General features: G+C 37.7%; 2 long non-coding RNA genes across 2 annotated transcripts in view; both read left to right on the top strand.

Moving 5' to 3' along the window:
• The window catches only part of LOC109579767 (uncharacterized), a 106,746-nt gene extending 94,556 nt beyond the window's left edge, over positions 1-12,190 (top strand). The window contains exon 4 of the long non-coding RNA XR_007422836.1: positions 11,062-12,190. This is a non-coding gene — a long non-coding RNA (uncharacterized LOC109579767). The remainder of the gene's footprint in view (positions 1-11,061) is intronic.
• Positions 12,191-12,537: 347 nt separating this feature from the next.
• Positions 12,538-19,866, top strand: part of LOC125778646 (uncharacterized) — a 173,377-nt gene continuing 166,048 nt past the window's right edge. The window contains exon 1 of the long non-coding RNA XR_007422835.1: positions 12,538-13,167. This is a non-coding gene — a long non-coding RNA (uncharacterized LOC125778646). The remainder of the gene's footprint in view (positions 13,168-19,866) is intronic.

Here is a 19,866-nt window from a genome sequence, read left to right as displayed (position 1 = left end):
ATTGACAGCTTGACGACTGCGTTGGCATGCTGGGACAGCAGACACATCAGTCGCCACCACCATCCAAACAGCAGCCGAGTCATCAGTCGGCAACGATTGACTTTGTATTGGCAGTGCCTAGGCTTGCTGGCATGCGATGCGGCGTCAAAACGCTGTATGTGTTCGGTACCCACACACACACACACACACACACCCACGCACACTCATTATGGCATTGGCATGCAAGGCAGACAAATGAAGTGACTTTGAGGCTATTAACGGCACTAATGTGTGGCGATCAGCGCTGTGTGCATGCGAAACGAAGCAGCGCCCAAGCCAGCAGACAGCACAAAAGGCATTCAAGCATGCTGCTTGCCAGCAATGACTGCAAATGAAAGGAGTTGGTGCAAAATTTCGAAGAAAAGGATACGCAGACAGAAGGACGAGAGTGCGCATTATTAGTGAGATGATAATTGTGGGTGTTAGCGGGACGTACACGCCCATAATTTCCATATAAAAGATGAGAAAAAATTCTTGAAAATTTTTGAGAAATTATAGTTTTGGTTTTAGTATGAGAGAAAAATTAGTTGCAGCACTGGAAAAATTATAAAAAAATTTCTCAAAAATATCAAACCCTAACAAGCAATATTGGAAATTTCAAACTATTTAGTGTAAATGGTAGGGTTGGAGGGTTAAAGCGTAAACAATTGCATTTTCGCAAAATAAAGTTGGCAATGTCTCGACGCTCAGCGGGATATTGGCGTGTTCGGCAGCGTTCAAGGACTGCATGCTGTTGCGGCTGCTGTTGACGCTAGCGTATGGCGGCTGGTTGCATGGCAGCAGCGACAATTTGGCGCTTCCGCCAACAACACGCCATGCCATAAAACCGTTTAACGCTAAAGCATAAAATTACTTAAATAGCAAGTAATTTTTTTTTTTAGTTGTTGCGCCGCCTGTCGCCTACAAAACTCGCTATACAAGTTATTAATAAAGTGTCAGCAACAATAAAAACGCACATACAGTCGCATATAATAAATATATCTGTATAAATAGTTCTTATATTCCCCTGTATACCGTTAACACCCTGGAAACTCTAACCAGCAATGCCTTATAAATTATATACCTCACCTTCCTTCTTCCCATTAATCGCATATTTAACGCCTTTGCTTTCTTTGTACAACTTTGTTCGCGTCTACAAATTTATGTTTAACAGTAAACTATAGAAAAGTATGAACATGAAAACTTTTAGAGTTCGCAGCGGGTTGTCCTTGATTAGTAGTCAGCGGAAGGTGTTGACAAAACGGCGAACCTGTCGTTGACCTCTGCTTATCCATTGTACTTAGCTCCCTCTCATTTCTGCAGAAAAACAATTTAATTTCTGCTTTAATAACATTTTGGCTCTTATAAAGGCTCTTATAAACGAGAGGACATCTCTTCTCTTTAAACATGTAAGCTTTAAAATTAGTTTTTGATTGGCCGAGAGCTGATAATTCATGAAATCCTTCAGTGACCGGATACTGAAATTGTGGACAAGTGGACTTGATCTGCTAGTGAGCTTAAAGCCTTCATACATTTGTTTACCAAGCTGAAATTGATCTCTGGTGACGACAAAGTTGCTAGTGCGGCTTGACAGGTTATGTAAATAGTCGCTTTCTGTGTTCTTCCGTAGTTATTCAGTAGAACTTCACATATCATCTGTATGTCTAGTATTTTCGCTTGTAAAATGAAGAAGAGTTTGTTAGACGGATGGAAATAGATATATTAATATTCTCGGAGTATACCATTGTACCAAAACCGCAGTCCATTTTGGAAGCGTTGGTATATATTGAAACGCTGCTCCATACACACCTAGACAGTTTTATCACATGGAAAACCACAATTGAAATACAGACTTTGAAGAATATAGTCTGATTTACTTAGATTAGTTTCGAACTGGTATGTAATTTCGCTTTGTCCACTACTTCTCCGCTCCAACTACCAATCTTCTTAATTTTTATAGCAAAAAGTTTAGCCACTTCCCATAAGAAAACGCTTAAGTGTAGTTGGTGGGGGAGCACCTTTTAGTAAATAAAATTATTATATTTTTTAAAGCTTGCGAATTTTATTCCCAATCTCTCATAATATCAATTAATAACAAATATTTTCTATGGTTTATTGAATTGCAAGCACAGTTCTCTACAAAAATCACAACAAGTATGGTGAATGGTGAAGCTTTTGACTTTTTGATGCACTCTTTTATGGCACTATAAAAATGATACGATTGTTTATCAAACAGCGAACTCCTCGAAAAAAAGAGGCAGCTAAATAAAGAAGCTTAGGGAATTTTGTGTATCCACTCGTATGTGTCGATGTGTTAGAGGATAAATGTGGTCGTTAAGAAAGCAAAAAATAAATATGAAAAGATTATTAGGTAGATAACTGGGGCTATGTAAGACAAGTAAGTGAAGCAATGCTTGAGAGATAAGGCGAAAATAATTTACGTTAAATTAAACTTATGAGACATAAAAATTCCTGCACAATAATTTCATGTAGAAGGCACGAGAGGAGAGGCATGTGTCTATAAGTGCTGTGAAATTGAGCCAAGTTGGGTACGGAATTTCGCAGATAATGCAGAAGAAATGAAATAATATGGAATTAAAGATTAAATAAAAGAAATTTTTTTGATGCAAACAAAAATAAGAAATTATGAAGAAGCGGCTAAGAGGATTGCGTACAGCAGAACAACAACACCTACGCACCAAAGTTTGATGACGAAGGTGGCTGAGAGACAAACACGTGTCGGGCTTACATGCGCGCGGGGCATACATATATTAATGAGGGCTGCTTGTGCCCCAAAATGATACGACGAGGGAACAGCGCGCTTAACGGTGACGCTAAAAATAAGTGGAGCCACCAATACATGCATGTATATGCGTGTAGTATATTTGTGTGCGTATGACAACGATACGAAAGCACTAAAGTCAATTGTGAAAGGATATTGAAGATTTGAGACAGATAAAAGGAGTTCGAATGGAAAGCACACACCACTGGGCGGGGGAAAACAAGCGCCTACATATGTGTGGGATGTGTATACGTATGTATGTACATATATGTATATGTATGTGTGATCTGTAGTAAAGTCATTTGGAATGTGAAAATTCGCGCAGGACGAAGTTAGGTGGCAATAATTTTTGGTTACACCAACACACACGCCAATAACAACTATATACAAACCTACATATGTATATAAAAATAAATTTTATGTGCTACCATATACACCGAAAAACATCCTTTACCCTTTGGGGAGTGTGTGTGTAAGCATCAACTTTGTTTACTGTCTCGGGGTAGCTGCGGCGCCTCCACGAAAATCTCAGCTCGGCGCTTTTGATGTTGTGCGAAAAGTGGGCGGATTACCAAGACAACAAAAAGCAATGACAATAATAAAAACAACAACAGCAACAATAATAACAACAATAATGGCAACAACAACATCCTTGGAATGTCGCTAAATTGCCAGTGAGCCGCGCGTTGAGCGATAAAACTATATACAAACATTTTATGCACAATCAGCCTGACATTGAAAAGCAGTTGGCGCTGGCTAGGCTGAGACTGTACGCACTCAGAATCTTTGCTGTTTTTTACTTATGCTCTTACTTACACCCAAAAACCTTTGTTATGCGTCCGCTTATAGTTATTGTGTTTGCTCATGTTTTTGTTAACATTATATTATTGTTAGCGTTGTTGCTGCTTTTGCCGCGGCTTGTTTACTTCATCACGTCTAATTAATGCTAATGTACCGCCACGCTAATGTGCCAAGTCATAAATTTTTGGCAGACGCAACAACAACGCCTTAGAGTGGAAAGTCCAACGATCTATCGAATTACCAAGCAGGCTACCCGAGCGTCATCGTACACAAATATTTTGAACCCAACACGTCGCGTCTTTGAAGGCGTCAAGTAGCTGCCACTCTGCTATAACACTTACGCTGCTTTATATATCCAGCTAGCGCTTTTTAAGCCATTTTTGTAGGTGAATGTAGCCTTTCGCTTGGTTGCCTTTGTATTTTGCGGTGAAATGAAGCCAAAACGTGTTATCATAACCTTGACATCATTACCTTAATGTTCATGATGAGCAAGACTTTTTGTTGTCATAATTAATAATAGACACGTGTTTTTGTTTTGTTTATTTATATTTTGATGGTGCTGTTGACATTTTGCTGTGATTACCACTGCTCAGTAGTGATTGAGCTACATCATGGCATCGCTGCAGCGTTTTGAGTTTACTAGGCAAGCTTTATTTATTTTTTTTCAAAGCCACTTCAGTAATACTCTTGCGCAAAAGCCTTTGAAAATGTTAGCAAAAGTTTTTTTGGTATAAAAGTTGCTAAGTTTGCACCAAATTTCATGAAAACCCAACATTTTTTTGTACTTGACAAAAATAAAAACCGAAAAAACTAGATTATGTGAATTTTTGACAAAAATTTTGAGGTTATGTGAAGAAAGTCTGTATGTAAGGGTTATAGACTTTTTCATTAGCTACAACATTGTCCTATAATTTTTTTCGAAAGCACTTGTAGTTTTGCCGAAAATCGAGATAAACCGTTTTAAGCCCTTAAAATTTCCACCCTCCCCCCGATCCTTTTCAAGCCGCAGATCAGCCTTAAACTATTTTTAATTTAAGGTTTGCTCATATGTCGTTCCTTTTCGGTGAGTTGTTGACAGTTTTACAGCTGACAGTTTTAGAAAAATTTTTCTCAAATTATTTGCCCTGGTCCACAACTTACTACGTCATTTTTAAATCGTGTAAGAGACTATAATCCAGTTTTTTATCCAGATCTTCACCAATTTTTTCAATGAAACTGGTTTTAGATACCTTCGATGTCCAGCTATGAAAAAAGTCCCTTTATCATAGTTCAATCTTTCGAGCCACGTGCTGTAAGGAAACATTTCCGCCTTAGCTTCTGCGATATGGTATGCCTAATCAACAAAAGAGATTATTTTTTTTAGCTTGCGAGAATTCTTGCACAAGCCTCATGATCTCGCACCTTCAGCTATTTAGCCATAAATATATACTAGTTTGTTAGATGCTAAGTTGACCTTAAACTGCTTTGCCATAAATTTGCCAAAGTGTCCAAAACTTTTCAATATTTCAAAAGTTTCCAACGAAAGGTCAGCAAAACAAAGTGGAGGCCTTCAAAAATCATTAGTTTAATTGAAAACTAGTTTGGAACGCAGCCAAGAAACAAATATGTTTGGATACTAAACCGTGCTGAGAAACTACATGCCGACATAAGACAACAGCAACAAAAAAATTGTATATTTACTTATTTAGTCGAAAACTGCAAAATATGAGTTTGCGTACGCCTAAAAGTAGACAGCAAACAACATAACTAAGGGGCCATTGAACGGAAGCCAACAACGCGACAATCTAGGTGCGAGGCAAGGCTTACCGTTACAACACGCTGACAGTATATCGACTTTGTAAGAAACACACGATACACTCGCTCTTCACGGACGCTCATCCTTTCTCGGATAATTCACACGAAAGCCAAACGTTGGCGCTTGAGGAAGCTCGCAAGTCCGACCAAAGACATTGGCCTGTCTGTCTGCACGGGATATTGAGCAGATTAACAAACAAATAAAGCAAACAACAAGAACAACTATAACAACAACCATAGCATACAAGCAGCAACAAAAGCTGTAGCAACATGCAATAAGCGCCGTAACACAAGAATGGACGTCGCTACAAGTAAACACAAAGCGAACAAGCGGAAGAATTGATAATATCAAAGACCAGCCATTGAATGCGAGTATATGTGGGATACAGGACACACTGCCTGGCCGCCAATAGCAGCAGTACAAGCACCACTACTAACACCAGCGCGCCAGCACCAACCAGCCGCACAGCAAACGCACCGCAGCAGAACAGCAGTAACAACAAAATAACAATAACAATACAATCTATAGCATATGTACGCTGAAAACGAAGCAATTTCGCGCAAACATAAAAGCAACTCCTCTGGGAATCGAGCAAGGAGGAAGTCAAAACACGCGCACACACACCAACACACACCCAAATAAACCGCTGTAAAGGATGCGCAGTAAGGTGTTGTGCGCTACGCGAACGAAAGTGGCACAGTAACCCCGGCATGACGCATGCATTGTGTGCATTCGGCGAAAAACTGCGCAGAACTACACTTTGCCAGCGAGAAATTTACATAGCTACATGCTTGCCAGCATATCCATACTACATTTACATTTCTACAATCGTGTGTATGTGTGTGTGCGCTACCAAATATACCACTTGTTTGTTATGCAGTAGATAGTTTGTTGAATAACTGCAGGCAAGTCGGAATTTTTATAAACGAAGAAATTTATATGCCAAAAATTTTATTTTTTCTCTGCCGAAAGGAAGCGTATACACCGCAACGGCATATAAATATGTATGTAGCGTGCAATAACCATATGTTGGTGGAATTGCACTGAAATATGCAATGAAATGAAGTTTATTGAATGTAGCAGCGAGTCTACAGCAAACAATATGGCAACCTTTTCATGTACTCTTACTTGGTTAGTGTGCCTAGGGGTTACTATATCTGCCTGTGCATGCAAATGTGTAGACATTTTAGAAAATTGAATAGCCTTATATGTTTTTGAATTGTATTAAATTTCGTAAGCGCGATTTAGAATTTTCGTTTTCCATAAGAGAGCTGAAAATTGTGGAATTCGGTCAAAAACTACACGTGTTGTAGAAATAACAGGAGATTGACTTTCCAGCACCCAGTCCAGACATCTTACAAAAGATTACTAAAATTCCAACACAATGTTAGTGAACACTTTTTACCTTACTTGCAAATTATCGTTAGATAAGACGCCTACTCTCTCAATAATTAACCGAATATATAAGAAAGAAAAGATGCCTTTTTGCACAGAAGTTAATTGATCAATTGGCTATCCTTTACTCGATTAAAGTGCTAATTTAGATAGATTTATTCTTAATTGAATTGCAATTGAGTTGAAACTGGCATGTAACTCTGCTGGTTGTTGCCCAGGCTATAAATTCGGTTGTGTTTGTGGGTTGTTGTCCAGGCTATAAATTCGGTTGTGTGTTTTGATAAAATAGCAATCAGCTAATGAATTTTAATTGAATGAAGAACAGAGCCAAGTATAAAAACTTCTCGTTGTTTGAGCTTATCATTGTCCAATTGTTGTGGGAATAGTCGCAGGGCCACAAATCAAACGTCCCAACATTTGAACTACATAAGTCTTTTTTCAATTGGTGGCATCTCTACTCGAATATAATTATATTCTGATATTGCCAAACTTTGACTGAAAACTCAAGAGAACTCTTCGTGTATTCTTTTCGGCTTTTTTACCTCATCCACTACTGATGTCTACACGCTAAACTCCTGATTTTGCCAAACTTTAATTCGTTTAATCATTTTGTCCTCTTTACCTCATCGACACTTCAGAAATCAATCTAGCCTCTTTTGGCCTCTTTACCTCAAGAACACTTTTAGAATAATGCAACGATATCATGATAGTCAATGTTGTATCTCTGTGGAATATCGTTGCTGTTGCATGCCCAAATTTTCTCCTCCCCTATTTATAGTGCCACCAAGAATAACATACTTTGAATATAAGAATGACTAAACACAAAGACAATGAAGTCTGAAGCTAGTTTTGGCCTCTTGTTGGATTTTTGGGGCCATATTCACAACATTTCGGGCTGTCATACCATAAATGGTTCAAGTGAAGCCTCCAATGTGACTGCAGGTCGAGTGTTACTATAAACTCTATATTAAAGCTAAGTGGTGTCTAGATTTTCTTAACTAATTCTAGACCATCTCTCACTTCGGGCGCCATATTCAGGGTATAATATCGCCCAATACTTGTACTTGTACAAAACAAGTAAGTGTTTGGGGGAAAAGGTCTTACTGTATCCAGGTTAGTTTAGATCAAGTTAATCAGGTAGGCCAATGAGACGATTTCAGTTACTATGTCCATGAGGAGCAGTAATCCTTTAGAATACTTGCGCCTAAAACGAATTTTAACATACTCTGTGGCCTCACTATAGATACCGACTTGTATCCAACTGTGTATCTAATTTCCACTGTCGCCAGATTTCTCTAAGGGAATACGATGAATATATGCTCAATATTTGCCTCACTCCATACACAGCCACTCATAACGGCGCAATAAATTTCCTAAAACATCGAAACCTATGCAATTTGTGGCACTATATGCTCATTGCAGTATTGATTACTAACATGTTTTCGAGGAGGCAGCACTACAGAGCTAACCATGCTATTATGTACTCGTAGTTCTGATACGCTTGCCAATTGCGATAAACTAGAACAGCAGACGACGCAGAGCACAAGAACAATAATAATATTTATATAGAAATCATATCATATCGATATGAGTGCTTATATATATATATATATTTATGTATCCTTTAGTGTGTATGCTTTTAGGCAAATACACCTATAAAATTATGCTAAAACAACAAATGATCGAATTGCAAAAACAATACTCATACATATTTAGACCAATCTTTGGTGTGAGCCTACAGCCTTTGGTTGAAAGGAGTGGGGGCGTAGCAATGTCATGCCACTGCAAAGGCGCCCAGCGTTTGGAGCGGAAATTGATTGAACTCGTGTATATAGGAAGATTCTAGCAGTGCTATAAATTTATAAAATAACAGTGTTCTATGACAATGAAATATTTTGCATAAATAAAGGCACACACACACATTCAACTGCTTACACATAGCCCAACTGTTTATTTGTATATTTGAACATATATCCACAACACTGCAAACAGCAGGGTTCCAGGATAGCGCTTTGATAGTTTGGCTCCTTCTCTCGTTGTAGCACAAACAAACATATCTACTGCGTGTAAGTGTGAGTAGCACAAAACACATTATAACATATGCCAATAACTTATGGCGAATGCAAACTATTTTCTTGGATAGATTTCAATAGTGAGATTAAAATTGTGTAGACGCCGCAGGACCTCAACATCGGTAGCAAAAACAAATATACGCACCACACATGTGTAGTTGTACACAGAAACTCTTGCAAAGGAGTTTAAAAGTTCGTATGTGTACTTTCGTAGCACAAATTTGTAAAGGGTGACTTGTTTGGGGTTTGCTGAATATTTTGTTAGCTTCACAATATAAGTAAAAATAATAATTAATAAACTTGAAGTGCCCACGTTCAAAGATTTTCATAAAATTTCTAGCTTTCCGCAAGCAACTCTTAAAATTTTTCATTGCAAGCCTAAAAGTAGGCACACAATTTTTGTTCTAAGCAAGTATTTCGATTAATCAGATTCATAATATTAATAAATGTATAAATGCTAAACTTAAAATCCTCTGACTTAAAGTTCTCTAAAAAAACTTCTAGTTCAAAATTTAAAAAATGTTCACTGTAAGCCTGAAGGTAGGCAACAGTTTTTTTCTGAGCAAATATTTCCACTATTAAGCTCCAAAATATAAGTAAATGTATAATTGTTGCGCTCGAAGTTCACAGTTCTTTATAAAACTATTACCTTTCCCTAAATAAGTCTTAAATATTTTCTCTTTAAGCCTAAAGGTAGGCAACACTTATTCTTCTAAACAAAATTTTCCGTTATTATGATTGATAATATAAGTAAATGAATAACTTTGATTTAAATTTTGATTAATTTGCCATTCTTCCTTACTGAATTTTTAAAAATTTTCCTTTTGAGACTAAAGGTAGGCAACACTTGTTATTCTAAACAAGCTTTTCCGTTATTAAAATTCACAATATTTCTATTTTTCACTACAAAACTGTGAAAAATGCTTACTAGAAGCCTAAATGTAGGCAACAACTTTTTTCTTTGGCGCTTTTTACAGCTAAACTGTTTTCTACTTCAAAAAAATATTTTTCCACAAAAGTTTGTAAGTTTCTACTTCCACTCGCCCCAACACAGCACCCACTTTTATATAACCATCATATATGGTTGGAAAATAATACTTTACCATAATTGCAGACATTGCCTCGCACAGGGTAAATGAACATAAATTCCAACAACTTCCTGTACTCTTCTCCTATCTAATGTCAGTCCGTGTTTTGTTGTTGTTGTTTGTTATTTATATTTTAGCATATTGACAATGTGAGGTGTGTTAGTGCGCTAAAAGCTTAAGGCACGCCAAACGGACTTTCTTGGCAGCGTAACTTTGCCTGTCAGCCAGGCAAGTAGACAAAGTCAAGCATTTTGTAATCAGTAGCTAGTCAGGCATTTAAAATAATTTGTAGTTTATTACAAAAAGTCCTTTGTTCGTTGGCAATGTGGCGTTGCAGAAAGATTTACAAGTGCTTTGTGCTTATGCACCCTATTGCTTTATATTAATTTCATAAGCGAAATCAATTTAGAAATTTGCCAATAAATCGAAATTGACTACTTTGACGCAGATATCATGAAAATTGTTTGGAATGTGGTAAATAATATAATATTTTCCCCCCATAGCGTCAAGCTACTTCCTTCTTAAACTTGTCTGAGTGCTTGGCTACAAGGGAATCGTCCGAAAACTATAAAGCTGATGAACTTACACGAAAAGGCACCCATACCCAAATACTTTCTCCTCCATTGTCCAGCTTTTGCTAGATTAAGTTCGTAGCATCTCGGTTATCATGCTTTTTACGAATCTAGCGAATTGGTTGGAAGCCATCTCAATCAATTTTTGGTAGGCGTTTTGTCGATATGCCACCGTCTTCTTGATCCAAACCTACGAGTTCTGGGCCTACAATGGAGTGAAGCGATTACTCACGGCTTCACGATAAATTACCCATTTATCTAACATATTCTAACCTAGTTCTTAAGAAAATTTTCAACGATTTTGTGATCGGCTCAAAGCGCTTCGTCTTTATGATCAATTTTATAGGAGTTCTAGGGACCACAATGGACCGGCAATATGGTAAGCTGTCCAAATGGGAGCCCTGTTTGGAACAATAATTTAACCAAACCTAACCAAAACCCTTGAAAGCACAAAATTGTAATATTTGAAAACATAAATAAATTATTTGCATTAATACATAACATTTTCTCACAATACATCTGCTTTTATTTTTTTCAGAAACGCTCACAAAACTACTGCTCTCAACATAGGAAGATGGTTGGCACCACTACACACTCTTAAAGCGAAATAACGGAAGATATCCATATGTAAACACATACGCAAGCGGCTAAATATTATTGGGAGAATATATTATACCACACTCCTGGCTCTTTGACCTACACTGAGTAACGCTCTGAACACATAGAGCGCGACAGACTGCAAGCGACATCTGTCAAATATTAAAATACACACGTTTTTAAGGACACAGTTATTGAGACAAGTGCACAACTACATAACTGCGACCATAACAATATGTGTGTTTTAATATTTGACAGATGTCGCTTGCAGTCTGACGCGCTATATGTGTTCAGCACATAAGTCGTGCTCTTTGGTTTGCAATATGCGCTGGGCGCTCTTCGCTCTATGCTGCCTTGCAGAAGCTTCTGCGCAATTGGATAAGTTGTACGCTTTCGTAGTCGTGTCACTAGCATTATGTAATCGCTTTAAAGAGAGTTTAAGTAAATGAGCAACGTAGATCGGAAGGAGAGTGTATGGGAAACGGAAGTTAACTGCCTGAGCGAACTCTAATACGCAAGGGGAACGGAAATGAATTTGCTGAAAGCCTTAAAATCAGAAAGGGGTAATTAGTAGTGAAAGACTGGGAGCAACAAGTGCAAATGGCTTATATAGGTAAGTATTTCCAAAAAAAACTAGTCGTTGACAATAACTCGGCAATTCTGGTGTCTAACTGCGCTAATTGATAAACAATAATAAGCAGACATAAACTTTTTGGAAAATTTGGCAAAAGTGATTAAATTTCATTAGACAATGAAGTGCCCTTTATAAAAAAGAAGTGATCATTATATTAAAAAGTGAACTTATATAATTAACTGGAAATTAAAAACGTAAAACTGTATGGAGATGTGAGAGTCGGTTTGGGTCGGTTCCGTTCGGTTTAAAATGAGACGTAATCTTTCGCGCAGCAAACGATAGACAAATTTGAGAGAGCAGAGCATAACTGGAAACCGTTCGAAGCAGAAATAGTGGGTTCAGTGTAAAGAAATAAAAAGTCGAAGTAATTGAGAAATCCATGTTAACTGTATGCGAGCATACATTTTCAAAACTGAGCAAGAGAGATACTTCGCTTAGATCAGTGGTCGGCATGAGAGGATCTGTCACTGTGTTTGTGAGCACGAAAAAACAGTAGCCCAGTGAGAAATTGGAATTTAAATTAAACAAATTTTATAAGCAAAATTTAAAATATAATATATAAAACTAAATGACTTTTAAGGATATATTCCCTATTATCTTTAAAAGACTTGGAACATAAAATGCTGCCATGCAATGCAAGGCATTTAGAATCATAAAGTATTTCTCGCAGGCCATATTTGGTTTTGCGCTATAGTCTTGCGTGATGTTAATTCGTTGCTGGCTCGACAACGACTGAAATATAGAGCGTAAGCGTACGTGTGTAGTTAGTTTGCAAAATTTTGCTAAGAAATGCCGACCACTGGCTTAGATCAATTATGGGTTATAATACTCTAAAAGTTATTAGATAAACGCAGTGTTAAGACCAAAGTAAAGAATAAACATAAAATTAGATTTAAAAACAACTTTCTAAAATAAATATTCTAACAAACTCCAAAAAGGGTAAAGTAAAAAAAAATGTTAATTGCTTATTAGACTTACGACTACTTCAATGTACTTCGGTTCGCGATTGAGCTTGATCGGTTCGGTTCGCGATTGAAATTGATCAGCTCGGTTCGCGTGTGTGTAAAGTTGTGAATGCAAAAGGCAAGTGCTGCTCAGTGCTGTTAGTTTTATAAAAGTGTAGTGTTCATTGAAAGAGTGAGAAAATAGTGAAGTCAATTATTTTATAAAAAAGTTCATGTCAATAATAAAAATGTGTCGTATTTTAAAAATAAAAATAAAGTGGTAAAGGCAAATAATGCAAATTGAAATAATAAATGTGTATGTTTTCAAAAATAAAAGAGGCATAGCCCAAATTGTGTTCGATTCGTTTCGTATAATAATCGTTATACCGTTCGTACTCGTTCTATAAACAATTACAGCATCGCAAATACACCATGAAGAAGGCTTCAACTTCAAAGAAATCGCTTAACGGTAAGTCATATTTCATTATAATATATATATTTAAGAATTTTCACCGAACATATCCATTAATATTAACCCTGACAACTCTTTTAAAAAATTACTTAAGAGAAGTTTAAAGCATCTCCTTCAGTAAGGCCTTCCAATTACATGACACTATGATTTGATAATCACTTTTTGGGATGGCCTTCCGCTCCTTCAGCATAGTATGTTTCATCTCTTCGATCGACTGAAAATGGGTGCCACTTTCATGATTGTTGACGCGTTTGCATTTCAAACTCATTACCTCATCCTCAGTTATAATGCTCTCCATGAATGTGGGATCGTAAGTCGCAAGATCAAGTATGTCCAAAGAGACCTGTTTACGGTTCTCTTATTGAGAAATATTCAGCTCTATCGGGACGAGTCGAGCCAAAACGCGTTTCATGTGTACAATATACACCAAAATTATTCGAACGGACACGTGGGACACGTGGGAGATGACGAGCTCTCTTTCTAATAGTTACATGACGATTGTCAAGCGCCATATCCTTCAATTTTGTAATATTTTCATCAGTTGAAGAGGCATGTCTTCAACGATCTCTCGACCATCTAGAAAAGATTTGTATCACCTATAGGCTGGTACTTTTGATGAAACTTAATCACAGTAAGCCATTTATAAACATTAGCTATAATTCTGCGCACGATATTTGGTTAGAAATACAAAATTTGAGATAAATCCTTTGTTCCATAACTAGTAAATTAATTTTTTTGAATTATCATTTACCCGAAGAATTTAATTTCATATTCAGGGTGCCTTTTTGGCAAAATGTTCTGTATAATTTCATAAATTTTTTCAACAGTGTTGCAAGATCAGCTTTCTAATATTAGTGTAAATATGTATACCAAGCAATTTGAAATCGACCAGTTATATGGCATCCACTAGACTGCCAAACCAAAGAAAATGCTCGAACTAAATTTACACAAACAGAGATTTTATTATGAAACTTCTCCAATTACATAATAGAAAACAGTTAACACACACACACATGCACTCACGCATACCATAACATTTGGAAATATTTCATGCATACTCATGCAGAACAAATACATAAACTCGATTGAAATTTTTGCTTTTTCATTGGCATTTTTGCTGAGGAATTTTGCCGAGCCTCATCTTTTCGTTTAGGCAAATGCCAGCACGACAGGAGTGTCCCACTAATTTGTGTGCCAACAAGCAAATTATTTATTTTATTCATTTTCTACTTTTTGTCTTACGGTTACACACACAGCTTGTGTTGTTGTTATTGCTGGCAGATAACTTGCATAGCAAATTGCTGCTTCAATTCAATTGATTTACTAATGTTTAACAATCATTAACATAAATCGCTGGAAATCACTTATTTGCAGAGCACCACATAAACACCACACACTCACACTCACACATACGAAAGTCTAACCTAAAAGCAAACTGAAATAAAAATAGAAACCATTACCAACTCAAATACACGAAAATTTGCGCACACACATACCAACGCACGCATGAGTGCGGCACGCAAATAAGTGTGTGGTATGGCGGAAAATGGCAAAAGTTTAGCACAGCATAGCATGGCATAGCAAGTAAATATAAAGCAAAGCGAAAAAGAAAAAGAAAACAACATTTTGCTTTATTTCCAAGTAAGTTTGGTATTTTTGCATGAAATACATAAAATTTGCCTAAATTAGTGATTAAATAGCAGAAATTGTCTGTGTATTTACATGGAAAAGTTTTCGGAATTTTACCGGAAATGGAAAATTTTGGTAGTTGTAGCAGAAAATATGTAATGTTGTGGAAGTGAATTTTTATTTCTACTTAAATTTTGGTGCTAAGTTGTAGAAAGAAGATTTTCAGTGTCAGTAGTTAAGAAATACCTCCTTAGGAAGTCTCCAGCGAGCTGTTGTGGTTCAATTCAAAAATTTGAAAATTAAAAAAAAAATTGTAAACTCTGAACTCTTCAGGCAGAATATCAGAATTTTTTCCTGAAGGTGCCATTTCCAGTTTTCTTTTGTATTAGAAAAGTTTCCAAACAGACCTAGGATTTAATCAAATGTCTTGAGTTGAGCTTATTTTACATGGACAACATGGAGTGAACCCACTTTCTCTCGCCTGATGGCTTATAAGACAAAGTAATTGCTTTAAGGGGTCATGTGGGTTTTGCCAGCCGAAAAAAAGTTCTGTTTTCATAAATTTAATAAAATAAATAATAATAAAATTAATTTCTTACAATTTTTAAGCGTATCAAAGAGCAACATTTGAGTGAATTTTGTGAATTTTTCATAAAAAACTTTTTGGAAATTCAGTCTTCAATCAACTGGTTTCCGAAGTCACCGCCCAAAACCGTCCTCTCATAGTAGTCACCATAACAAAGAAGGATTCATCTAAAACAAAAAAAACAGTATCCTCGGTTAACTTAACCTCGTTGAACTTAAGCTGCACATTTTTGTTAAAACAAAACAAGCAGTTGCCTTCTTGAAAGTCTTATTTTGAAAGGTTTTGCGCTTTATAAACAGCTATTAGTTGCTTAGTTAAGGTTAATGTCACTGATAATGGTTTAAAAAGGCCTAACTATGTAACCCAGCGTCTACGCACACTCATAGTTTTAGTGCAGCATTCGCTGTTTTTCTCCTCCCTCACATTTTTGGCATAATTGGCAAACATCTCCAAAGTATCAAGCATACTCAGAGTGCTCCGAAAGCCATGCCACATAATTGGTGCTGGCAAATACCCAATAAATCAAAGTAGTTTCACTCAATTCAATTCGGTGCTGCTATAACGCGGCTAGAAGAGGTGAAGAGCGACTGAGGAGCAGCATAAACGAGAACAGGTGTGGGCGGCAAACAGGAGAGCAGCGTGAAGTGGCTTGAAGTGTTGCGCTCAAGTTGATATTCAAACTACCGTGCGCACAAACACACACACTCATACATTGATAGTTCAGCCAAAACAAGTTGTGGCAATTTTACTTACAAATTTGCGGTGTGTCTCAACAAGCGCGGCATTGGTAAGCACATAAGAATTGGTTAAGTTTCTAATTTCACTTTGACTGGCAGTTTGGGCCGTACGGTATTTCCTCTAGATGTATGTGTATCACTTATGGAGGACCAACTTATAAGCGCTCGAAAATGTTTTGCAACTAATACGAAAATATCGCGAATGATAACTTGCCACACAACACAAACAAATACAAGCAAGCGTAAGCTGGAGATGCTGCTGTCGTAGCAAGCAAACAAGTTTTAGCGCCTAAAAGTGTGCGTCGACTGTGGCGCTTAACTGTGCGTGAGGCAGCAATTTGCTATTAAAAGTGCCAGCGTTTCGGCAGCAAGCCATATTTCAGCCAAAATTCAATATGCAATAAAATAAATAATTTTATGTCGCTCTATATAGCCTCTATGAAATACAATAATAAATACAAATATAAGTTAATTCAAGCGCCACTTTAGTTATTTGCGTAAATTTGTCAAAGTAAACAAAATAACAAACAAAACAACTTCTATAATTATAATTAAGCCATATCAGTCGGTACGCTGTTGAAAGTTTGGCTATCAATGATGTTGCACGAATATTGACAGCGTTGCATATATTTCTGTATCTGCACTAAAATGCCTCTTTTAGCTCTAATCATTGGTCCCTTTGAAGGCAATTAATATGGGTATGATTCAGTTAATATTAATGGCAGTTTAATTGATTAGAAATTCAAAGTTAGCGTGCAATTTTAATAAGTTAGTTTTAATAATTTGGAATTACTGGAATATGAGTGATTTGAAATTCATAAAAAGATTGCTAAAAGTACGATTAAACTATAAATTAACCAAGTTTTGAAAAAATGCCTTTCACTACTGGCTTTAACTGACTCGGTGGTTTTGGGTTTGCTATTAAGGAAAAAATTTACTAAAAAGTCCCAGAAGGCTTCAGAAAACCGACTCACTTCCAATCTGATGAAAGCAAGCTCAAAGGCTCTGCAGTTTTCGACGATTCCATTGTGTTCAATCACCCATGGCAGTCTAATATAAATGAAGCTTGAGGCTAATGCTAACGATCTCATACACTTTTTGATTAGTTTTGAGCACACTGGCCTTCCTATCAGCCTAAATGCATTATAGCCGCTCGGCTATTGGAGTAAATCTTTCTGATGGAAGCTGCACTTGGGCGCAGTACGTCTGTTGCTATCTTGATACAAACGCTACAGTTGTTTGGTAGTCTGAACAACAGTTGCTGAAGAATACTCGATAGAAGATTTCTCCACCTACGTTTTTTATTTACTTCAACCAATATGTTGCGCCCCTCTTCCAACGGCTTCGTGCTGCTTACAAGTCCTTCGAAGGTATGTGAGTTGAGAAAGAACTGGCAGGGAAAGGTTCTGCAATGCAGTGATCTAAATTGTAAAGAATGTGATCGCAGCAGTGGAAAATTTCAGCATGTGCCTGTCCGGGGCGCTTCCTATGCCCAGCTTGCCCAAGTCTAATAGTAGTCTTTGTAGCCAAGCAGCTACACCTCACCTACGTATACCGATACTACCGATGAGTATTGAGTAGACTACAGCAATTCGGTAAAGTACTGCTTTAATAGTCCCGAGAGCTTGGTTAGTGAGCTTAGATCAGTATCACTGGACTGCTATCGTAGTGAACCCTCACCTTTTCGTCTGAAGCAATGTATACGATAACGGGGCAACCCTTGGGTAAAACTTGAATAAATTTTCCTATTCGGAGAACTTAGCAAGGATTCGACACTTTTATGTGCTATGATAAAAACACAGGGCTCCAAATATACTCTAAATATTTTTTAGGAGGAGGTTCCAACACGACCCACGTACAAATTGGAGTCCAAGTTTAAAAAAGACTATAAGAAAATCAACAGAATACTATAAGATATCAGCGGTATAGAGGTTTGGAGTCCTATATTTTTTAACTGCATTCTTTTCAAGCAGTCATTAACTATTTTTGCGTAAAATATTTCTCCTTCACGTAGAACTTAAAAGCTCCACCGGCAGCTCATTAAATTTCAAAGTGGCAACTCACCTTGAAATTTTCACTCACCTTGATCTTAATTAACAGCAATATCTGTGCGACAAATCGAAATCATGACCGACCCTGACATCGCCAGCCAACAACAATAACAACAATATTTCAAAAACATGAAAATATGAAGGCAATATCCGCCGTGGCATGTACGCTGTCATCATGCCGCAGAGCAAAAACGCCATGAATAGCATAAATAAGCAACAATAATAAGAAAAACAACAACACAAAAGTATAAGTCAACCAAAGTTTGCTTATTTGTTACCGAGCATTTGCTATTTCTAAGCGTTTGCATCGCTATCATAGCTGTACTATTTATATTCTACTTACTTCCGCAGTTTTTCGCTTCGCTTCTTTTCCTTCTTTTTTGCCTGAGATCTCCGCTCAAATCTGCTATGTCACTCCGCGTTGCTTTTTACCATTTTTCATATTTTACAAACAGTCTTTTGCTGCGTTTCCTGCATTTCGGCGCATTGCCTCATGCTTTCTCGGTTTGCCGTTACGCTGCCGCCAGTGCTGCTGCTGACTGCACTGCATACACTTCGACGTTTTGTGTCATTCACAGCATGGCGTGTCTGACTTATGCGTGGCGGCCGCTTTATCAGCGCCTTCCCCCGCCGGCCTGCTGCCGCCATTCGCGTCATTATGGCAGGTTTCCGTTTCCGTTTGCGAATTTGTACCGCAATTGTTGGGTGTATGGGTGATTGGACGCTACACTTCGCAGCTTGCACTGCCGCGCGCACTGCTGGTCCTTGTGCAGCATGCTGCAACAGCCGGCAGTTGAAGCGTACGAGGAGTACAAGGTTGTTGCATGGCAGGTCTGCACTGTCGCCGCTGTCACCGTGGCCACAGCAGTCAAGTTAGCATTTCAGTCGTTGTGTTGCAACCGCATTTTATCGCACCATCAGGGTGTAACTACTTCAATTTTGTGCGACAGCACTGTGCATTAAGCAGTAATGTGAGGCCGTATGGGTGCGTAGTAATGAAGCTGTCACAAATAGTGAAATTGTGAAATAGTGAGACATTTTCAATCTTCGCCTTTGCCACAAACTATTTGTGAGTGTCCGTAATGTTGTTTGATCTTTCAACTTTTACGTGATTTTTTGATTGCCACAGGGAGGTCATGCTTGCCAGGGTTGCCATATGAACGACATTTTTGAGGTCACACATTGTGATATCTGAAGACCCTGTGTGAGCCTTGAGTTTGCAACGCAAGACAATCAAGAAGGAAGTGTTGAGATGTTTTCACATCATCTTCTTCCATATAGCTTCTGAAGGTGACATCCGATAAGAACCGTACAGCATGGCCTATTAAAACTCCCGCAACTAGAGAGATACTAGCTTTACTAAAAGCAAAGAGCTCCCTGGATCTTTTACGATCGATCTTGGGCCAAAAGTATCTTGGACAGCGCATGAACCGATGCTGGCTTAGCGCTGACCAAGCTTCTGTGAAGTCCAGCTATACAGTAATAGAACACAGGAGAAGAGGAGAGTACCGAACCGTTCCTATTCTGCTGTTAGCGGAGCTAGCGAACCTTACCTTGCCAGCTCATCAGCTTTACAGTGATAACGAAGCTATGTTAGTGAGCTCAAAGCTGGTATCGAGATATCTGCTCCTCTCTTTCGGTCTCTCATTTCCATATGACTGAAGCTAGATTTCGCTTTCCGCTAACTCTGATG

This window comes from Bactrocera dorsalis, chromosome 5 (assembly GCF_023373825.1).
Source record: "Bactrocera dorsalis isolate Fly_Bdor chromosome 5, ASM2337382v1, whole genome shotgun sequence".
NCBI classification, from domain to species: Eukaryota; Metazoa; Arthropoda; class Insecta; order Diptera; family Tephritidae; genus Bactrocera; species Bactrocera dorsalis.
The sequence above is the reverse complement of the archived record's forward strand: the minus strand, read 5'-3'. Positions and strand labels throughout refer to the sequence as shown.